Consider the following 19,586-nt stretch of genomic DNA (forward strand, 5'->3'; position numbering starts at 1 on the left):
TTTGTTTGTCTAAGCTGTTCTTCTTCGTTTCTCTGGTTGCTCTCTTTTTTATTGTTATTCCAATAGAGAGAAATGCTAACAGATGAGAATAAAAACGAAAATGCTACAAATTATGCGAACGGAATAGTAATCAAATCTTTCTACTTATTAAAACCTATTTGTCTTCATTGTAAGATTATCGGAAAATTTGTGATTAAATCGCAATTTTTTTGCGATAATGTCCCATTGCTAACGTCATATTCTACGTGAAATTATGTGGAAAAAGAGCGCAAATCACATTTGCATCCTGGAGTACCAAAAACGTCACATTAACTCACCAAATTTAGCACTAAAAGAGCAACATTCTCCCCTACCTTTTTCTCTTAATTTTCATTCCCGCTTATGTCATTTTCGATCCTATGTTTATTATTTCCCAGATGTGTCAAGTCGTTGCATGCAGCCGAATATAATTTTTTTAGTATTTTGTGACAATGCATTCATAAGGATTGCTTTCGGCATTCATACGGATGTCTTTCGGCATTTATACTTGCTTTTGCACTGCTACAATGTGTTGTTCGGTTTTGTTGTTATGTTTTGTTCGGAATGTGACTTTGGTGCTCCAGGATGAAAAATAGTATACACACCTCGGATCAAAACGGTGTTGTTTTCGACCACGGTGGTGAAAACACACCGTTTTGATCCTTGGTATGTAACATACTATTTTTGGGAATTACAAAATGCAAATTACATTTAAAATATAACTTTTTTCCTCAGCCTCCTTATTTTGAGTTATTAACCAATTTATACAAGAAAATCGAAGAAAAAATTCATTTCGGCATTCCCTATTACGTCATAAAAAGCTTTTCAGTCTAAAGACCAATGACACTGAGGGATTCTTTTGAAAAACATCCTACTGAAATCGGACGCATTTTCTAGTGGAATTTTTTATATGTACCTAGAGAGGACTTCGACCGTAGAAACCAAAACCACTTTCAAAAAATATCTTCGACGCTTGTTTGACTAGCTAGAGGTCATCAAAAACCGCAAATGTTCAAAAATTTCTCCAGTCAAACGAGCCGTACAGGGTCGTGTGGTGTGTCATTAGAAAGGTAATCACATAGTACATACGAATATGAATATGAGCCGAATAGGGACTTATTGGTTTTAAATTTTATCCACACTGAAATATGTGCCGTTAAACTTTTCAACCGAAGACTTACACTGTTCTTACAGAAATTTCTAGAGGTACACATGGTTGTGTGAGATATCATTTGAAAGGTAATTTAAATGGCTTTTGGGCAAAATAGGGTCTTATGGGATGGGGCCACACAAGCTTCGAAGATTTTGTTTTAAAGTGGTTTTGGTCTCTCGGGTCGAAGTCCTCTCTAGGCACATTTAAGAAATTCCACTAGATTTCCGATTTCGGTAGGCTGTTTTTCAAAAGAATCCCTCACTTTGTGTCTATTCGCACAAAGTGACATCAGTCTATATTTCATTATTCGCACTATGTGCGGTTAGTCAGATAAAGACTTATCACACAAAGTGTGAATAGTACCTACCGAAAAACAAACAGAGGCAACGATGGTATCCTAAAATTTTGACCCTCTCACACAGGTCGAATGAGTTCGAATGTAAATACTCGTCAATAAAATACAAACTAAAACGGTTACCGCAGCCGAGACTCTAATTATACTTAAATCTTGCTACATCTTCTTTCTTTCTCTCGAATTATTATCACGTGTAGAGATGTGCGGGCCGACCTATTTTCAAAACCCGACCCAGCCCGGCCCAGACTAATTTGTAATGCCCGAGTCCGACCCGACCCGAGAATTTTGTAGTAAAGCCCGGCCCGGACCGACTCAGCCCGTATTTTTTTTACTGAGCGAAAAAACCTAAAATTGGCGAGCCTAACAAGTGGAAACGTTCGGTTACCTATCGTTATAATAATGTAGTCTCACAAATCTATCGAACACTTGAAAGTAAGCTTACGCTCGGCCTGTATTGCAATTTTTCTTTAAATTTTTGTTTAAGTTTTCAAATTGTTTTTAAAGACGAACAAAGTCGGGCCAGCCCGAATCTTTGTTTTTGAAACCCAAACCCGCCCGAGCTCGACTAATTTTTGAAACCCGGACCCAAGCCCGGTCGGGCCGGGCTGGTCCGGGTCGGGTAGGTGAATTTCGGGCGGCCCGCACATCTCTAATCACGTGTGATAATGCATACCCGCCGAAATAAGAAAAAAAAGCAACATTTCGCTAGCCAAAGACTTATGCGAACGATTTATATAATACTATCATTATCATATCTCTCTACCAAAAGCTATACGGGAATGAACAAATTTATTACATTACCAGCGCGCAATGCAATCATAATAATATATTCTCAACGAATTCACAATTTTTCTTGAAAAGAAAAATCCTCAAATTACATATTGTAAAATTGTTCATGACTTCTGGCCATTTTATTAAATAAATTATTTCCAATTCAATGTATATCTTTATACTTCGGGTTTTCCTCTAACAACAAAACAACATGATGTAAAGTGTTAACTAGACCGTAAATAGAAATAAAATTTAATTTAAAACACAACGAAAAAAAAATAGGAAAAAAATAAATAAATTTAGAAGCTTGGGCATTCATAACATTGTATAATTTACAAAAAAGAACCTAGCATTTACGTATTTCGTTCGCTGCCTAAGACGTACTACTCCCCGTCTCTCTATATATATATATAATAAAATAAATGGTAAGACTCTGGCAGACATTTAATAAATTTTTCCTCTATGAAAACATGTTTGGCTTAAGGCGTTCAGTTGTTGTGAATTGCATATTTATCTGAATTTTATATTGAATGCCATACATTATACTTTGTGGGCAACGTTTATGATTTTATGGCAACGAATTGGATCAACTCTATTGCACAGGCACATCAGGGGAAATTACAATCGGTTTCCATAAATTTTCATTGATTTTTATCGCAATTATAACCTAAAATAATATCGACCGACGGACGGTATTTTATTGAGTTTTTATTTTAGTATCTGCACATTGATTAGGATAGGTGCTGTGCACTTGGTAAGGTGTTGCTGATTGTTTTCCTGCATCCAATTCGGAATTCTAATAGGTAATTAGAATATATCTGCATATTTAATCGACTCAATTGGTGTCTGATTTCGATTAAATCTAAAAATAAAGTTTCTTGGCGATTTTCAGCAGATTAGTCTAACCGAGGTTAATTTTGGTTTCAGTTAATTTGTTTCGCAGAAAATTCATGTAACCACCTAAAAGTGCATTTACCGACTTTGGTAAATTTACGGTAAATAGCACCTGTAGGCAGGGCCTATTTTTTAGAAAACGATTTCTAAAATTTTCTAAAAATTCTAGAATTTTCTAAAATTTTCTAAAATTTTCTAAAAATTCTAAAATTTTCTAAAAATTCTAAAATTTTCTAAAAATTCTAAAATTTTCTAAAATTTTCTAAAAATTCTAGAATTTTCTAAAATTTTCTAAAATTTTCTAAAAACTCTAGAATTTTCTAAAATTTTCTAAAATTTTCTAAAAATTCTAGAAATTTCTAAAATTTTCTAAAATTTTCATTGACTGCAAATTAGTACTAACTTAGAGACCTGCTCTTTTTGAAAATCTATTTTACATGCTACATGCGTCGAAAACCGTACTTTTCATGTTGCAAACACTTCTTTCGAAGCCCTCAGCATGTAAAATCCATAACATAACTCAGAATAAAAATGAAAAGTCTCGTTTTCGTGTGTTTATTGACCTCGGCTTCGCCTCGGATGAAAAAAATTCACACGAAAACTCTACTTTTCATCTTTTTATCCCTAGTTATGTAATATATATTACTGCCATTTGAGGGGAACATCGAGGCTTACTGAGATTTCTCCTTAAATGTCAGTAAGATGTTTTATCGTGTAAGCGAAAACGAGACAAAAAATAGGAGAATGACTTGTTTGACACATCACAGAAGAATAATTTTCGTTTACACATCCTAGTTGAATAATTTTGAGGGAAAACAAAGCGCGTACACGATAAATAGCTATTTTGCTAACATGTGCCTAAATGGAAATTTTGCGCAATAGATGTGAAAATTGTCCATCCGAGGCGAAGCAGAGGTTGACAACACATCGTATGCGCAAAATTCCAGTTTAGGCAGAAGTTAGCAACAAGATTTTATGTACAGGAGTAGGATCTTCATTTTTCCAAACATCACTTTTACGCACTAGTGCGCAAAAGTATATATGAAAATCCATTTACGCACTACTTTGATCGCACTACTGTACATAAATACTATGCTTTTGTTTTCTCTAGGGTCGAAAGTGGCTTATTAAAACAAGAAATTTGGTAAGGGCCTTCAAAAGCATGTAAAATCCATTACATAACTCGGGATAAAAGTCATCTCTTGTTTTGTAAATAACTATTTTTTGTTTTCACGTTAAAAATTTAATTATACATTCAGAAACAGTCTGCATACGGCTTTACCACTATCACGCGTGTGTCTTTGACTGTATTATTAATAATTTTCTTTTTTGCTGTTTGGCAAAATTCTCAACATCGATTAATGACCGTTATTCACTCACTACGATTTTCTTCCACTGATTTTATTAAGGTAAATATTGGAGATTTGACCTAATTTAACAAATCTCCACTTTGAACTTAAATTTCTCTGCGATTTTGGATCTTATTATTCGCCTAGTCGGTTGGCCTGTAGAGGCGCCACATTTTTTTATAGTACTTCATTCTTACTGGACTATTTTTTTGTGAAACAACTTCACATTGATTCATTCCCATGAAATGTCACAGCAATGAAGTTGGTTCACATGAAAATAAGCGCAGTGACAGCAGTAATTTTATGACGGAATGTACTAAAATATGGAAAAACTCTACTACATTTCTTCTTAGTTTCTAAACATCATTCTCCTATAAGAAACCACTTTTATTTCAAAGATTTATCTTTTGTTTACTTAATTAACGAACTTTTTTAATTATTGGCGATTTCGTCTGACAAAGTTAATTAATTATTAAAAATACAGAGGTGTCCCATGTGAATCGTAAGTGGTCCAAATTTCATGTAAATTCAATGAATGGAGAGTTATCCCATGATTAAAAATATCACAGGACTATCACGGTTTATTGTATCGTGAGTTGACTGTTGATTTTTTCTTCATACACAATGTCAACTCAATATTCATTTTTGGTTAGGTAAATTCTCCATTGTTGTTTTTTGTCCATCTCATGTTGTTTTTGCACAGAAGTATGTAAAAGAAACATTTTCAGTAAAATTTATTTCGTTTAGTAAAATGTTTTTCAACGATTTCCGTCACTCAATTTCAATTTAAGTTTAGTGCTGTCGGGTGAAGCAACTGAAAATAGGCAGACCTATACTGTCCTGTGACCACCATCACACTCGTAATTCGAAATAGCAGCTCCGCTTCAAGTCAAATCACTTAACGTGAGCCTTGTTGGGTAAGGGAAAAGCATACAAGCTCTGTTAGGTTCGAAGTTTTTGCCTGCTCCAATTTTAGTTATTTTAGTTTGTAGGCATTTCACTAGCTAGAAGCGACATGAAAGTAAAATTAAAGACCGTGTGGCCGTCGTACCATTGTGTAGCATCCTTTTTATCTATTTTGTTCAAGAATATAAAAGTGATTTTTAAGAATATTTCCTATCAATATTTAAGAACAAGTCGGCCAAATTACAATAAAAATAAAACGCAAAATATAACCCACGTTATCAACCATTTGTTTTCAGACGTTTTCTCGAAATTTTCTTTAATTTTCTACAATTTTTCTAAAATTTCTAGAAATTTCTACATTTTTCTAAAAATTCTAAAATTTTCTAAAATTTTCTAGAATTTTCTAAAAATTCTAAAATTTTCTACAATTTTCTACAATTTTCTAAAAATTCTAGAAATTCTTCAAAATATTCTAAAAAATAGGCCCTGCCTGTAGGTCAGAGCATGTATATTAGTGCATTATTGATGAGGGATCATTTATAAACTACGTAAAACTTTTTCAGTGCGGCCTTCAAAGGAAAATCTTAAACAACTCGAGAAAAAGGCGCAGCTAAAACGAGAATTTTAATTTTTATCTCGAGTTTTGTAATGGATTTCATTGAAATTTTTGAGAGACGATGACATATTTGGTTTATTTTGAATGACCACATGGTAAGCTATCAATAAATGCACGGCAGAGTAAAATAAACCAGGCAGTAGTGGTTCATTTTCGAAACGTCAAATAAGAGTCCTAATTAATATAGGACTACTAGATTGTTGAGGTCCCTTGTCAAACGTCCACTCCTTCCTGGTTAACTTTACTCTGCCGTGATAAATGACAAAAAGAGAATTTTTCGGTATTGTTTGTCACCGATAAGGACTCGCTCTCAGAATATACGTTATGAATCTGATCTTTGACAAGCACTGCCTGGACACAGTAGGTGTCGATACGCGGGAAAAGTTGAAAAGTGTTTTCTCGGGATGATTTTACACTAATATAAACTAAGAAGTCCTAACATCATTATTTTTTTTTTTCTAAAAACTTGGTTTGCAAGTGATTTTGGCTATTTTTCACATACTTCGTCCCTGAACGACCCCTAAATCGATTCGGATCGAGTCGGTCCCATAGACACTTTTTATCAGGGAACCATATAGAATGATTTTCTGCCCTGTGCTCCAAACATTTTGGAACTTTAGTTTTTTGGACACCCCTAAACTATGAATTTCCAGTAGGGATGGGAGACGTTCAAAATTATCGATAATATCAATAGAAAGAAATTATCGTTAATGGATTAGTCATATCGTTATCGATCAAAAATTTATCGAAACTCGATAATTATCAAAATATCGATATTTTGATATTTATCTGAAAATTCATGATAATATACCGATATATCGGAATATATCGATAAAAATCGGATTTTCGGATCGAAATATCGATATATCGAATTATCGATATCTTGATAATTATCAAAATATCAATAATTATCGATTATCGATATTTTTTGTTGATAATTTTCGATAAAAAAAGTCGATAATTATCGATTATCGATAATCATTATTATTATCGCCCATGCCTAATTTCCAGGTGAAATTGTCAATCCTCCATTTTGTTGTCCTGTTTTCGCTCATGTGATAAAGCAGTATATCATCGACCCCTTAAATGATGATATTCTACTATTTCATCCCGATAGGGTTGTAATAAGCCACTTTCAACCCTAGGGAAAACAAAAAGAAAAAAATTTTCTCGTGTCGAGAAACAATTTCTAAAATTATATTTTCTCAGAACAATCCCTTTCGTCGGGGATATATGTGCAACTGAAATAACTGATTTTATTTTGAACTTCTAATTAATCTCACTGGTCGCCCTAGTCTAGAGTTATTCTTGTGAAAACATTCTTTTTTGCTGAAATACACTAAGCATCCAGCTGTTTTATAATTAAGAAAAATGGTCTACAAACATGGCTGTGTTATTAATTTGTTCTTCGGTTAAAATACACACGATATAATATTCAAGTCGTGGATGTATCACAGAACCTAACCAAAATTCTTGTTGATTTAATTTCCGAAAAAAATTAGATCTTTATTACACTTGTAGTTATAACTATAGCACAAGTACATGCCCCGGTATGGAAAGAGTTGAGAAAGAGTACGTCGAAACCACACCCTTCCATCATTCAAATAAAGTCCATTAGAGACAGAAAAATGTTTTTTTTTCCCCATTTTCTATGAATACAGTTTTAAGACCCTCACATTTGAATAAACTCACAACCAACCAAATCTCTTAATTAAACCCAAAATTCCATAAATTTCTGATCTAAATTTCCATTGTCAAACCCATATTGTATTACATGGCTGTACCTACAGCATAAAAAAAAATATTTAATATCAACGCTAAATATTTAAGCGCATTTTCATTTCATTCGGTAGTTTTTTTTTGTACCCGAACTAAATTTTTATAAAATGGTTCTGCCGCAATCTTTTGTTCTTTTGTGTAATACTTGATAATATGCTTAAAAAGACATAATTGACAAAACGTATAAAGGCATTGTTCAATTATTCCAGATGTGTCCTCACACACACAAAAAAAACTACCATGAAAATAAACGAATAAATTCACAAATGGACGAGACCACAGAAGAGAAGAAAAAAAAAAACACGACAAAAATAAGCTCTGAATGGTTGTACGAAGACATAATGGTGACGGGATATCAAATTTCCATATGGTCGTTATCCCAGTAACGCACGAAAAGAAATAGTGGATTTAGTGGATTTCTATTGATGTAAAGTATATCACCACCGAATACAATTTTCCAGCTCATCAAATTCGTATCCAAATTAATAAACGAACAATTAATTTGACGACACACATACACATGCACACCGTAATTGCATTATTAAGTTATTTAGTCGATAAAATTGTTGACTCGGCTATATACTTCTCAACTGTTCCATATACTGATCCAGTAAATGGTTTAATCCTCTGATTAAAGAAGCCATTAAAGACTCATATAACAATCAAATTTCCCTTCAACTAATTATCACACACGTGAAAGCGATAACTCAATAATTGTAAAGGTAAATTTGATTAACAGAAAATGGAAAATATACTCACATTCGGCTCCATGTACTACCATTCAATTCGTCTCTGTGTGTATGCAGTATGTGTCAAATTTCGGTAGCACAATTTGTATGTAAAGTAATCATTACCTCTGAGTGATATCTGTCTCTACTACTACACATAACTCTAACAGTAACCGTGGATGATGAAATGTATTATATCTGTGAAAAGACGTGTCGCATCGTTGATAATAATTATATTCATCGTCATTATCAATTACTAATTAGACATGATGATATTGGATAATAATGATCTAACCCTTTAATGGGTAAATAGTTGGATTGACATTGGTGTGTATTCGTGGAATAAGTAATTTGCTGTAATTTTCTTATCACCGAGAGGGTACTTAATAGACTCGCTTACATAATTAGTTTTATAATCACCAACAGAAATACATTTGTACGTGACAATTTACTGTACGGCCTAATTGAATGATTACGGGAAATACAAAATTGATTGTCTGAATTATTAAATGGATTGATCGGCAATAATAACTGGTCAAATGAAGGGACCATCTTATCGGCAGTGATCATACCTAAATTACAGTGAGTACTGTCAATTTTGTAGATTGTATGTCCCAGATGCCAGGTACGTCCTTATTTATAAGTCTTATAATCATACGAAATCATACACACTGTGCTGAAGTAGTAAGACTTTGTAACCAAAGCTGGACAATCAACATTTTCCAGAGGGTATTCCAAGCCTCGATTTCATCCTCTAGTTTATTTAGTATATCCCGTATATCGAATATAATTTGTATAAATGACAGCTGTCACAGAAAAATAATAAGGGAACGTCAGATTTTCGAACGCAAACACAAGCGGAAAGGTCAAGTTTGTTAGTGCACTGAAACATAATTAAATTTTGATTTTTTTTAATCAAACAAAAGGTCAGGTAGTAGTGAATCCGGTGAGGACTTCAGTAAGTTAATTAGTTTTTCCTAACGAGTGGTGAAATATCACGACTTCCAGCATGCGTTAGGAAAATAACTATTTAAATCGGACTTGTATCAACTGAATGATAAAACTTTGGAAAAGTTATCTTTCGTATTGATCACATGACGTAATTACAAAGTCTTATCGCTGGGAATATTTTACGGAGATCGTTAGCTACACACTGACAGTTTGTTTGATCAAAATCTTTGCAGTCAAAATTTAATTATTTTTTAGTTGACCTCAAACTTAACCTACTGTTTGGGTTTGCGATCTCGTTTAAATTTATTGTTTGTCTGACGTTCCCTATTATATTTTGACTCGACGGATTTTCATTAAACAAAATTCGATTATCATACGCTAATATCAAGAGTCTGGTAAAATTGAATTGATTATAATTATTCGACGACTTTCTGAAGAAACAGCGAGCTCCCGAAGAAACAGGAGTAGTCGCTACTACTAATCGTTTCTTCAGGAACTCACCACTTCTTCTTCTTCATAAAATCGTCATTTCTTCTCGTCGTTTCTTTATACTTTTTTAACATTTCGGAATGTTCCTTTAGGATTAGGAACCATGAATTTCTGAAAAAGCGATGAATTCCTGAAGAAATGACAACTACTCATGTTGTCGAATAATCAGGGCATTGCCAAATGTGTCATATTTTGGACCGGACAAAAAAAAACATATTTAATTTTCGGCATTCCAAAGTCGCGTACTACACACATAAACAGCGCAACGATATAAAAGGCTCTTCAGAATTCACGAGCACAAAAAAATCAAGCAACGAAAATCAATTAAATTATTAAAATTTAACCAGCAAACCTTTTCGCGGTGTAATAACCTGCAACATATCTGTAATAAATTATATTTGAGAAGATAGATATTCTCATTCATTTTGCAATGCCATTTCGTTATTATGATTGATTTATATGAGTGCAAAATATAAATTAGAAATAGACATTTTCACTCGAGTTGTGTTCGCGAGGCACATTGAAATCAGAGTGCACTTAATTTTCTGCAATAAATGTAAAATATAAATCTAAGCGCAAAGCAAAGGCCTTGAATTTTATTAGTTTATGATACGGCTGAGTCGCATAATTAGAATACAAAAAAAAAACCAAACGAAACGAAACCATTTCTACTTTATATACATATTTTGTTGTACTATAATTGGATTGCCGGTAATTGCACTCACTTTTGTGGTGGTTACTTTATGATTATTGTAATTCGTAGTTTATCTGTGGAAAGTCATACATGTTATAAGATCTCACCAGAGCAATAATTCTCTCGTTGATGGATATCAATTCACGTCCACATTAGTCGAGTTTGTTTTTTATGTAATACACCATGCACACATATTGAATGTTTACCCGGCCTGAATGCAAAGGAATTTTAATTATACAAATTGCAACATTTTCAGGTGTGTGTTTTACAAAAGTCTTGTTCCACTGAGTAGAACAGTATATAGAGAGAGAGAGAGAGAGCAAAAAAAACGTAGAAAATTTATATTTTTATTTCGGAATATATGTTTCAGAATATGTAAATCGTTAGATATAGTGTAACACACATATTACATATTCTCATCACGAATTCAAAGATATTGTGTTGTTCTTGGCAGTTAGCTCATTTTTTTTTATTGGAATAAATGTTACTCGAACAATTGAAATTCAACTGACATTTATTTGTTAGATAATAATCTAAAACGAAAACAAAAAAAAAAATGTCAGCAGCTGTTACACTCGCCGAACAAAAAATTAATCACAAGTGTAAGAGTGTCGTTATGACTTAAAAAGGAGGAGAACAATAAAAAGGTTAGCTGAAAAAGAGGTAAGAGTCAAATTCATTTAAAAAAATTATTTTATCTGAGTAACCGGAGGCAATTTACTCAATTTGATATGTTGTGGTGCAACTGTTCTAACATAATTTTGAACAAGGACGATTTTGCTCATACAAACTGCAAAGGGTGGCATTTCATCTGAAGATGCCTCGAAAGATACCCTAATTTTTCCGTCAAGTAGAACCAATTTCGTTCACAAGTTGCGCTAATTTCAATCGCTCTTTTGGCTTTGAAATTATATCAAAATTAAGAAATTAGTTGCAGTTGGTTTTCATGGTATCGAATGTTGAAATCAGACATGTGGACTTGATGATTTGATAGAACGTTAAGAAAATGTGACAGGATAATGTACTAAATGTCCAATAACAGTTTACATGTCAGGGATTCCACCGTAACCATTCAAACTGTCAAGGGGTAAGTTGGAGAAATGTCAAAAAGTTGACATAATCGACGAACTATTGGCACTTTGACTGGTATGTTATATTCACTACGATCGTGGGTCAGCACTTTCTTCATGACACTTAGCACTTTGACCGGCACAATTTAGTTTTTTAGTTTTTTATGTTGGTATAATACCACTGCGGAGACCAATACGTACAATTTTCGTTTGTATGTATAGGAAATGTAATACTCGCTTGTGTGCTAACTTAACCCTTGACTTAGCCCAACATCCCATTTGCAAAAATATTTTCATCCATTTTTTCCATATCTTCAGTGTCTAATCGACTGCAACGTATTACCACTACGCCACTGTCTTCGTACCCCACATATTGATAAACTGAACGGAATAATGTTGTCTACTGCTTTAACCTTATTATTTGTTGATTTATTATTTTAAACGAATTATATGGATTTTTCACGGTTTGTCTGTGTACACATTGCTCCAGAGAGTGTTATTTCCAGTATCAGACACGATCTCAAAACAAAAATAGTCACGACGTTGACAATATTTTAATTAATCGGATTTTATTTCTCAATGATTTGTCATAATCGCTGCATTCCATTTTGTACACATATCTCGCTTCGATATCACCATTATAAATATTGAAAACGAATCAAAATAAACAAGTTGATGTATAGTTGTATAACTAAAACATTCATCTATTGTAGGAGGTAGAAAGGTAACATGGAAAAAAAAATAAAATGGAAAAAAACATGTCCTACTTTTCAGTTTGTTTTAAATTATTCAATGCAGAATGCAGCAGTTTGCCCTATACGTTTAATGGTGATAATGTAGGTCTATATATTGAACATTAATGGTTACTGTTTTTACAACGTGTTCGTATAGATGTATGAATATATATACCTACCACACGTATATACCAGAGAGATATCAGATATATGAGAACAGGAAGGTATAAAATTAAATGTTTTAATGACTTTTTTGGATTTTAAAGCGGAAACATAATTTTTTTGTTTACCTATGGAGTGTCTATAATATTGGAAAAAAATCGGAAATTTAAACAAATAAATGCAAGTACAATAAATCGTCGTTATAAACTTTAATACAGACAATCAATAATGACGAATTTCAATATACACAGCGCGACAGTCAATTCGAGGCAGTTCAATTGTGCCGTAGGCATTGTAGCCAATTTTATGACTCATTCATTGACTCATTCACCGCGCATTTTCCACAAGAACAAAGTAATTGGAACACAATTGCTTGCGAAGCAAATAAATACAACAAAAGATAAAAGGTTTCGAAAAACCACTTAACTGCTTGAGAATTTCGGTTAACAATTTTCGCAATTTTTTTTTTGTATTTTATTTCGAGTATCTTAACTCTCCGTTAAAAGCTCTATTGCGAATAAGTTCTCACAGGGCTTTATCAGAGCCGGACTGGCTCTAAAAGGACTTTCGGGGCCTGCAAGTAACTTTAACTCATTTCTTAAAAGCTTCCAAATGTTAACATTTCATCACAAGAATTGTCCAAATTCATAATACGACCAGTCCTGGCTGGGGCAGATGTCAACTTTTTTAGTTATACGTCGCTACAGTAAGAGGCAGTGAAATTTTAGCATGAATTTGTTGCTTCCGCTATTTTTCAGCTAATCCATTTATGAACGTGGCGACGTTTACTTATGACTTACACTACACCAGACGAAGATAGAAACACATACAGTTCAGCCTGTTACGTTACTGAAAACGTCTGCTGAAACGTTTGCTATGGTAACGCCACATATTAACAGTAGTCTGAATAGTTTTCTATTAAGAGTGATATCGCGAAATTTTCGAACAGCTTTGGGACAAGGGGTCACGGATATTATTGAGTTATATCTCATTCGACTCTTTGAACTATTGCGAGTAAAACGTAGTATACGTTTGGTGAAATTTATTTTGTTGTCGACGATCGAGGTCATGAAGACAGGGTCTGCTAAAAGAGTTCCAAAATCATTTTCTTGCGATTAATCGTAGGAAACAATTTTTGAGAAAAAACTTTTTTAGCTAGCTTTTGAAGAGACGCACATTTTAAGTATACACACCACCAGGTCCATGTTGACCTGTTGGTGATATCAATGATTTTAGGTGAAAAAATAGGTGATTCTCCCGAGTCCTTCTTCCGAGTCCATGACCGCCTGCAGTGACACAAGTCCATGACATGGCATGTATGGCAAGAATGGCAAGATAGCCTAGCCTCCCTCAGTAGTACCATGCTATGGAAAAACATCCTTGGATAAGTTTCACTGCAGAGGGTTGGAGCGACTTTAGTGGAAGTACACCCCAAATCGACGAAATTTTATCGCTTTTAGAGGTTTTCCATGTGGTTATTCATTATTTACTGCATATAAGAGTGAGATCAACTAATATAAGGAGTTCCTCGATGTATCCACGTTGGTAACATACTCTTGGAACCCAAATTTCGAACTATATACAATTTCGTTGGATATTGGGTTCATCGAGTTGAACGTTTATTTTTAATAAAATTATTTTTTTGAAGTGAAGTAAATTAAAATAAAGACGAGTAAACGTTCGAAATTTTAAATCGTGCTGTACGTTACCAATGTGTATTTATCGAGTAACTCTTTATTTAAGCTTATTTCACTTTGAATAATAATTTTATTAAAAATTAATGTTGAATACCCCACATCTAAATCTGCGTCTCTTCAAGGCATACAAGGCTAGCTAAAAAAGTTTTTTCTCAAAATTCTGCTATTTTGGCAGACCCTTACTTGATGACCTCGATCGTTTGCAACAAAATAAATTTCACCAAACGTAGTACTATGAAGCACAAGCTCAGACCAGGTCAATGTTCGAATGTGGTGTATAACATTCCTTGTCGGAACTGCCCCAGAAGCTATGTGGGATGCACGTGCCGCCGGCTCGATGACAGGGATGGAGAACATAAGAAAGACGTGGAAAACATGGCCAAGAACAAAAAAAAAACTGCACTGGTTTACCATGCGTCCACCAAGAAACATCAATTTGATTTTGCGAACAAAGAAATTCTGAAAAAAGTCCGGTCAAAACGAACGTTCAAAATACACGAAGCGAACAAAATCATTCTTAAAGGAAATTCAGCTGTGAACTTCAGAAAAGATGCAGCTCACGTATCACCAGTGTTCTACAATCTGATCGTGAATAGTGGAAAACGCCGCCATGTGAACCCCCCTCGAAGACAGAATGATGAAATGAATCTGAAACAGATGTTTGAGTGACAGGTGAAATTATCAAGTGACAAACATAAACAAACAAGACTGTTAGCAAGTGCTAAGTGAAAACCAAGAAATTGATTAAGTTTGTTTTACAACCTAGTAGTAAGCGTAAGTTTATGAAAACAAATTACAATTGTTCATAGCTCTAAGTGATTAAGTGCCAAATAAAATTTTTCAGCCTTGAAGATTACTGGTCACACAGTCGAAAGCTAGGCTCAAATTTGGTCACATCAACTTTTGGAGTTTCAATTTTGTCGAATCCAGGCGTTACAACGCAATATCCAATTTCGTTCTAAATCGACAAGCAATACAACAACTATTAACGTAGTACTATGTTTTACTCGCAATAGTTCAACGAATCGAATGAGATATAACTCAATAATACCCGTGACCCCTTGTCCCAAAATGTCTGATTTTGTTCGATGTTTTGGCGATATCACTCTTAATCGATGAATTATTACTAATTTACTGTCTTAGCTGAAATCATGAAATGTCTGAGACCTTAAAATATCATTTTATGTTAAGGCGTTGTACATGGCTATATGTTTACCTTGACATACAGAGCGCCTTAACCTGGCCTTAATAATTTTGTTTGAATTTATTCCACGTTTTAAATTTTTCGATTCCTGAAAAACGACTTGAGCAACAGACCTAACACAATTTTTTCAGAATGCCAAACATTGTGTCTCTTAAATAGATATCGTTTTTAGAATTTTGTAAAACTAAATCTTCAGTCAATTTACTTAATTTTATCGCAACAATATCACCATAGTCATTTCACTTCCATTGACCTTATAATCTAACCGACGACGACGGAGTACATAACATTATTCAAATTACGGACTAACTGGTCTAATCTTCAGAAAACATTCAAAACACAATAATTATTCACCTAATACCACCGAAAATCTCGCTTCAACAAACAAACACGCTTACCATTCGTATTTTATCAACAGCATTCCAGCGCAGCATCATCACCGACCTGTAGTGTTTTTATTATGCTTTAATGGACAGGACAAAGAGAAATTTATTAAGACATTAAATGTTGAATTTATCAAACTCTCATTTAATTGCTAATATTAAAGAATTTTGAATTTTGAAAATGTTTGTGTGTAAACGCCAAATACTCTTTCGTATATTAGAAGTCGTATTCAATAAATTGGGTTAAAACTAATAATAAAAAAAAAGATTATTATTCATCATAAAAATATCCATTCATATCCCATGCGTACGGTTTAAGTGTATTATGTTCATAGAACTATTTTGCATTTATAATTTTTTTGTTTTATATATTTTTCACGCAAGAAACAGAAATATTTTCTGTGGCATCATCAAATTGATGAACCGAAATTGATGGAATAAAATTCTTTTATTTATTTTTTTAAAGACTATTTCTCTCCACTTAGCTTTTATGAAGACATCATCATATGAAAAACGACAAAATTATTGTAATTTCTATTTTGTTTAATTCGAACAATGGCAAATGAAGATAAAATAAATGTTTTGTCTTACAGTCTTACTCAAAAAGTTAAAGAGACGAAGAAGAAAAAAAAAAATCACAAAAATAATTTAACAAAAATCGTAAAAGAAATACGAAAAAAATAAAAGAATTTTTTCTCATCTTTTTTCTAATAAATTGTGTAGGTATCTTACTTAGTGACGGATCTGATGAAAATGATGAGACATGTTGAATATCTGATTCTATGAATTTATGAATAATGTCTTAAGGAGTTGTCCAAAATATTGAGTAGATATTTTGTCATTTATTGTTGTGGAAATTGTACAAAAAATGAAAGAAATTTATTGACTACAACAACATTTACTAGAAACCGAAAGAATGATTATGGTTGCGGTTATATGACATAGTCTATACATGACACAATACTGCGGAATTAGAATTATCCGTTGGTATGTTTCGATGTAAAAGGCTTAAATCTAGAAAAATGTAAATCTAAAAGATGTCGCAGCTCAAGTGAGCTGAGAATATTTCTAAAATGTTCAGTCGATTTTTATCGTTTTAATTGAAGACAGTGTTTGTTTCTACTACCGGAACAGTAAGTTATTGTGAAGCTACAGCAAACTACCCAGATGTACTTGTATGATCAATTTGTCATTTTTTCTATAGCGTGTTTCAGTTCAAACAGGTAGCACTGTTTTCGAACGGTTAATACTGTTTACGAAGATTTAGTACTGTTTTGGAACAGTTAGCACTGTTTTGGAACACTTAGCACTGTTTTGGAACAGTTAGCACTGTTTTCGAACATTTAGTACTGTTTTGGAACAGTTAGCACTGTTTTGGAACAGTTAGCACTGTTTTGGAACAGTTAGCACTGTTTTGGAACAGTTAGCACTGTTTTGGAACAGTTAGCACTGTTTTGGAACAGTTAGCACTGTTTTGGAACACTTAGCACTGTTTTGGAACAGTTAGCACTGTTTTCGAACATTTAGTACTGTTTTGGAACAGTTAGCACTGTTTTGGAACAGTTAGCACTGTTTTGGAACAGTTAGCACTGTTTTGGAACAGTTAGCACTGTTTTGGAACAGTTAGCACTGTTTTGGAACAGTTAGCACTGTTTTGGAACAGTTAGCACTGTTTTGGAACAGTTAGCACTGTTTTGGAACAGTTAGCACTGTTTTGGAACAGTTAGCACTGTTTTCGAACAGTTAGTACTGTTTTCGAACAGTTAGCCCTGTTTTGGAACAGTTAGCACTGTTTTGGAACAGTTAGCACTGTTTTGGAACAGTTAGCACTGTTTTCAAACGGTTAATACTGTTTTGGAACATTTAGTACTGTTTTGGAACAGTTAGCACTGTTTTGGAACATTTAGTACTGTTTTGGAACAGTTAGCACTGTTTTGGAACAGTTAGCACTGTTTTGGAACAGTTAGCACTGTTTTGGAACATTTAGTACTGTTTTCGAACAGTTAGCACTGTTTTGGAACAGTTAGCACTATTTTTGAACAGTTAGCACTGTTTTGGAACATTTAGTACTGTTTTCGAACAGTTAGTACTGTTTTGGAACAGTTAGCACTGTTTTGGAACAGTTAGCACTGTTTTGGAACAGTTAGCACTGTTTTGGAACAGTTAGCACTGTTTTGGAACAGTTAGCACTGTTTTGGAACAGTTAGCACTGTTTTGGAACAGTTAGCACTGTTTTGGAACAGTTAGCACTGTTTTGGAACAGTTAGCACTGTTTTGTAACAGTTAGCACTGTTTTCGAACATTTAGCACTGTTTTCGAACATTTAGCACTGTTTTGGAACAGTTAGCACTGTTTGGAAACAGTTAGCACTGTTTTGGAACAGTTAGCACTGTTTTGGAACAGTTAGCACTGTTTTGGAACAGTTAGCACTGTTTTGGAACAGGTTAGGCTGTTATAACGAACTTTCAATATTAAGGGATGTCATTGAACCAGTGCCATTTTCATTGAACCATTTCAGTAAAATTAAATCTGCAAAAATTCCCTAATTTTTCTGTCATGTGTTTCTCTAAAATAACAACAGATCGAAGTGCCTTCGTTGTTTTTATGACCTCTTCAGTGGTTTTTTATGTCTTTGAGCTAAACCGATTACATTTGCCTTAGTGAAGAGACACCAGAATTCAGGAGTGATCGTGAATTTTTTTTCCCTAATATAGGTCCTGTAATGAACTTTTTTACTAAACCTTGACCTAACTCTACAGAGTTATCTATACATAGCATCTATACTTTGCAGGGTTCTTCCTTGACAGGTAAATTCGGCGCCAAAATCTCGAATTTTTCAGTTTTTCTGACTTATTTTGAAAGCTGTGAGTTCTACAGATTTTTGCTCCCGTTATTTTAGGTAATCGAGAGTTGTCCCAAGCATCGTCAAACAGCCCTATAGGTCCTGTGATGCCCTACCTAGAATTTCTTTGAAAAAATTTCAAATTGTCAAAGCAATTAATGGAAGGGCACCACAAGAAATGGAGCCTGCGGATTTGCATGTCAATAATCTACGTTTGAACTATGGTTCCCGCTGCACAAAAAAAAACTAAACTCCCAACAAAATCTGGTTTGCAATTTAATTTTTTTCTATATCAAATGCCTACGATAGTACTAGATGATTTTATTGCGACTCTTTTTTTATTAAATATCCAAACATGGTAAATTTATAAGAAAAAAAATTAAAATCCGATCCAATCCAATTAAAACACAAATCGCAGATCATGATTCCATATTTTACGAATTTTTTTTTCCACTTGATATCTTGGATAGGACCACCATAAAACATATTTATGTCAAATCGTGGCCCCCTTTAAATGCCATCAAGAAAACAAATTATTGAGTTAATGAAATTGTAAATATTTCGTGTAGGTTATAAAAACGACGAGGAAAAAAAACGTTTTTTTTTGTGTTTTTGTCAAAATATAAATATTCATGCAAATTAACGCAATCCAATGGTTGAAAAGATTCTTCTTCTTTTTAATATTAAAAACCATATCTTCCAGTTTTCATTATGAAAAAAACAAATTAAACGAAATATCGTTTTGTTAGAGATGTCTTCATTATTGTATATATCTTTATGATGCTTTTTAC

The 19,586-nt window shown here is 33.5% G+C and overlaps 1 long non-coding RNA gene across 1 annotated transcript; it reads right to left on the reverse strand.

The window, feature by feature from the left end:
* Nucleotides 1–6,529: 6,529 nt before the first annotated feature.
* LOC119083116 lies at nt 6,530–19,338 on the reverse strand. The gene is made up of 3 exons (XR_005088801.1): nt 19,326–19,338; nt 13,953–13,955; nt 6,530–6,563 (listed from the first exon to the last, which is right to left on the reverse strand). It is a non-coding gene; the product is annotated as an uncharacterized LOC119083116 (long non-coding RNA).
* Nucleotides 19,339–19,586: the final 248 nt, after the last annotated feature.

The sequence above is a fragment of the Bradysia coprophila genome, unplaced genomic scaffold (genome assembly GCF_014529535.1).
Source record: "Bradysia coprophila strain Holo2 unplaced genomic scaffold, BU_Bcop_v1 contig_561, whole genome shotgun sequence".
Classification (NCBI taxonomy): domain Eukaryota; kingdom Metazoa; phylum Arthropoda; class Insecta; order Diptera; family Sciaridae; genus Bradysia; species Bradysia coprophila.